The sequence below is a fragment of the Triticum urartu genome, chromosome 3 (genome assembly GCF_003073215.2).
Source record: "Triticum urartu cultivar G1812 chromosome 3, Tu2.1, whole genome shotgun sequence".
Lineage (NCBI taxonomy): Eukaryota > Viridiplantae > Streptophyta > Magnoliopsida > Poales > Poaceae > Triticum > Triticum urartu.
The window spans coordinates 250737257-250741788 of record NC_053024.1 but is presented as its reverse complement, the minus strand read 5'-3'; the positions used below and the strand labels follow the sequence as shown (position 1 = coordinate 250741788).

At 43.7% G+C, this 4532-nt stretch overlaps 1 long non-coding RNA gene across 1 annotated transcript; it reads right to left on the bottom strand.

Moving 5' to 3' along the window:
- Positions 1-661: 661 nt before the first annotated feature.
- On the bottom strand, positions 662-3648 carry LOC125543762. Its single transcript, XR_007298731.1, has 2 exons — positions 976-3648; positions 662-895 (listed from the first exon to the last, which is right to left on the bottom strand). It is a non-coding gene; the product is annotated as an uncharacterized LOC125543762 (long non-coding RNA).
- Positions 3649-4532: the final 884 nt, after the last annotated feature.

The following is a 4532-nucleotide window of genomic DNA, read 5'->3' as shown; positions in this document are numbered from 1 at the left end:
CAATCTTTGTCCCAAAACCTCAGATTGGTACCTGTGGGTTGCTAGTAGTATTGATTACATCTTGTAGTTATGTTAGTTGGTTTATTTGGTGGAAGATTATATGTTCAGATCCTTAATGATTTTCAACAGCCCTCTGATCTTGAACATAAATATGTTTTGTGAGTTGTTACTTTTGTTCTTGAGGACATGGGAGAAGTCTAGTTATAAGTAATCATGTGAACTTGGTATTCGTTCGATATTTTGATGATACTAGATGACACCCCACGCGTTGCTGCGGGAACGCATGCTACAAAAACAATTCATTAAACATGGAAATTCTTATTTGCAAAGATAGGTCTGAATGCACATAGTATAACTGATAATTCTCAATAACTAAAAGCACTGTGAGATGCTGCACTAAAATATGAAAAATTGTTCAAACAATCAGATCCGAGGCCAAGTCCATTGCAATGCAAGACAGACCTGTTAACAGAATGAATTCTCACTAAGAGAAATACTAATCCCAGATGCACCGAGGCTCTAAGAGAAACTAGATCATGAAGGCGTGCGTTGCCGAGCCTGATCATTCTAAGAAAATATAAAATGGACAATAGAAACATCCTCTAAATTTTGCAAAATTTGGATTACAGTGCGTTGATAAACGTGATTGGAGATATTGAAGTCAAAACTTATGCACTCATGTAAATGCTTTCATTTTCTACATTTTCGTCCCATCACATTCATGATATAGGAAGATAAAAAAAGGATGGAGCGGAAAAATGAAATATATACAATCTTAGAGGTTTCCATCAATGGTAATAAGTCACGTTCTCAAGGGATTGAACTCTTTGCATCATGAAAGATGAATTATCGAATTAGAGCCGCACATAGCTCTCCTCAATGACCTTCAGCACCTCTGCAATTCGCAACATAGATGAGCAATATTTTGCAGGCAACACAAAAGATCTTTATAATAATGAACATGAAAGATCAGACCTGAGGCGGGTGATGAATATCTTGATGCTATCGTCATGTGTAAGCACCATGCCAATGGAATACTTAATCTTGGCGAAGCGCTTCTTTGGATACACAGTGTGGTTGCACACTGTGCTGCAGCCAGAGCAATAATAAAACTAAAATATGAATCAATCACCAAATTTGAATTTTTGTACAGGCTGCAACTCGAAGAAACCAACACCTTGTTCTTCTCGGCCCGTCGTTGAGTGATTCGATCAAACATGCGAGTGACCGCGACTGTAGAGAGTGGACGTCATGGACGCTGGGGGGGGGGGGGCGAGAGCCACCGGCAACTGGGCGCTGTACGTTACTGCCGCTTTCGCATGGAAAGAGAGAAGCTGAAACAAGGTCGTCCCTTCGAGAAGCCGCAGCGTGCAGGCATGGCACACTTGTAGGCTCATGCGGCAAAGAAGGCCCAGGAGATTTTCTTAGGGGCGGAAAGCCCAAGCTAGTGATGTGGAAGTTTCTTGGCCTGATTTATGACAAGTTGTCCTCAGCAGTCCCTGGAGCAGCGGCCCAGAGACATTGAGGTCTGCGTGATGGGGAGGTTACGGGCGAAGAAAAACTGGGTGCACAGTGGGACGACCAGGTGATCTGGGGCGTTCGTTCGTGGGATCCAAGGGCTGACTAACTCAAATCACTGTGGTGGCTTGTAGCTCGCCTCATTATACTGTTTCTCAATACTAAGCCCAGATGCACTATGGGTTTGGCAGGCGTATAGATACTTTAACCAAAATGATTGCTAAAAAAGTATTGAGAATAAACTAAATGTACCATACGTAAAGAGTATATCCACAATCTTTAAATAGAACTACATTGACTATAATTATAATAAATAAGACCTCAAGGCATTAGTCATTCCATTCCACTTTCTGAAGCATAGAGAATCGATGCCAGGTAAGAATTACCAAGATCCTTGGAGAGACAGTTTGTTGGATAGATAGTAATTAATTCGATCCAAATTGTGTCAAATCCTCGACTCCACTGCCGAGCATAGCATGGATGTACACACTGTTGTCGGCCCATCATTCCTTCATTCCGCAGACAATCACTATAAAAAATTAGTAGCAAGCATATTTTTTTCTGTGGCTGGACTTGAGGCTGCAAATAATGGTGAAGCTAGCTAGGATGATTATTTGTAGTTTCTTTGTCTGCCAGCCTGTTAATGAGCAACAAGCATACATTTATTTTCTGTGACTGGATAAGAGCCACCAAAAACAAAACAATTGATGGGAGAAATATGACGGATTTTGCACCATCAATGTCGTCGACGCTGTCTTGCACTACAGACCTAATTTGGCTAGCTCCATGTCATGTGTGCTCAGGTAATGTAGTTCCTGGCTGTAGCTATGATAGGGAGTTCATAATAGCATACCTCTCAGTATGAGGGCGTCAAATTACAGAAAATCCTTACATTATTATATGTCACAATATAAACTTCTCAGTGTTTAACTATCCATGGTGGAAAACAGGGATATAGATGCATCTTCAGGATATACATGTTAAAAGCCAATTGTTTGAAGTACGTGGATGTTTATATGTGTCATTAATCAACCATCATGGATTTCTACCAAAAAAGGTGCAACAAAGGTAAGATAGCTAATATAAGGCCATACATGCTATGCTAATTTTGCCAAATGGGATTTAGAAAACCAAAAGAAATATGAAATATTCTATTAAAATGTAGAATGCCAACAACTCTCGATTTATACTATGTGATACATGAACACTGCAATCGCTACAGATAAAATGAATTCTTTTTGATCAAAATCTCTAGTATAAAATCGCTATATGCCTCATCAAACTGAATGGAAATATGATGGCTTGATGAGTAGATGAATTAATCGGTCCCCGTGTTTTCGCCATAAGAGCGTGAAGTATACAACATTACCTTTGTACTGTACTTGATTCTTTGTTCCTTCCGCTATATTATCCTAAGAATTATTTTGCTATCACCGTTGTTTGCCTGTCAACATCCTCTAACACAACAATCAGTGGATAAAACGTGAAACCCATGGTAACCTAATTATTTCTTTTGTAGGTTATTGTTGTGATTAACCAAGAGTTAAGCAAGCATAAGTAGTTGCTTGTTTCTAACTGAACTACAACAGCGAGGACTCTGTCCAAAATACCATGGCAAAATTTCTGAACACGACATGTCCAGGAAAACAAAGTACAGTATTCTCACCTTATCAAATGCTAGGTACTCACAATTCTACAACACACGACAAATTTTGGATGAAATCTTCCAATGATGCGGCATAAAAGAATCTCATATCTTTCTCACCTTTTCTTTGGACCGCATTGAAGCGAAATTTGGAAGATCAGGAAGGGAGCGTGGCTGGCTGAGCTCGGTTGAAAAAGGGGTCGGCACAACTCCTCGCTTTACAGTGGCACGGGTCAGCCTGCTCCTTGCCGTGATTCTAGCGATTGCGGGGGTCGGCGAGGTTGTCCGCTGGGATTACTCGATAGGATAATTCTGATCTCTGCTTTCGCCACGTAAGGTGGGATATGGTTGGGAATACACCTGTTGGGCTCTCTCACCAACATAGCCAAATCGAGGAGTGGGCAGTCTGCGGCGGGTGCTGCCTGATGTTGTCGAGTGACCGTTGGGAGGAGGAGGCCACGGCTGCGAGCAGCGACACGAATGGCTCAGACATGACCACTGACAAGGCCACAGCTCCATCAAGCCGTGGCTCCACCTCGACATCAACCTAGACCTAAACCTCGATCTTGTCGTCTCATGGCTCTGATGTGATCGATTGATGGGTAAATATGTTGAGGAACGTAGCATGAAATTTCAAAATTTTCCTACGATCACGCAAGATCTATATAGGAGATGCATAGCAACAAGAGGGGGTGAGTGTGTCCACGTACCCTCGTAGATCGAAAGTGGAAGCGTTAGGTTAACGCAGTTGATGTAGTCGAACGTCTTCACGATACAACTGATCAAGTACCGAATGTACGACACCCCCGAGTTCAGCACACATTTAGCTCGATGACGTCCCTCGAACTCTTGATCTAGCAAAGTGTCGAGGGAGAGTTTTGTCAGCACGACGGCGTGGTGACGGTGATGGTGATGTGATCCACGCAGGGCTTCGCCTAAGCACTACGATAATATGACCGGAGGAGTAAACTGTGAAGGGGGGCACCACACACGACTAAGAAACAACTATTGTGTTTTAGGGTGCCCCCTGCCCCCATATATAAAGGAGGAGAGGGAGGAGGCCGGCCAAGGGGCGCGCCATAGGGGGGAAACCAACTAGGACTCCCAATCCTAGTCGCCCCCTTTCCTTTCTATCGGAGGAGGAAAAGGGAAGGATAGGGAGAGGGAGAGGGAGAAGGAAAGGGGGTCGGGCCCCCCCCCATTGTCCAATTTGGGCTCCCTTGGGGGGGGGGGGGGGCGCCACCCCTTGCGGGCTCCCCTCTATCTCCCCTATGGACCATGTAGGCCCATTACTTCCTCGGGGGGTTCCGGTAACCTCCCGGTACTCCGAAAAATACCCGAACCACTCCAAAACCATTCCGGTGTCCAA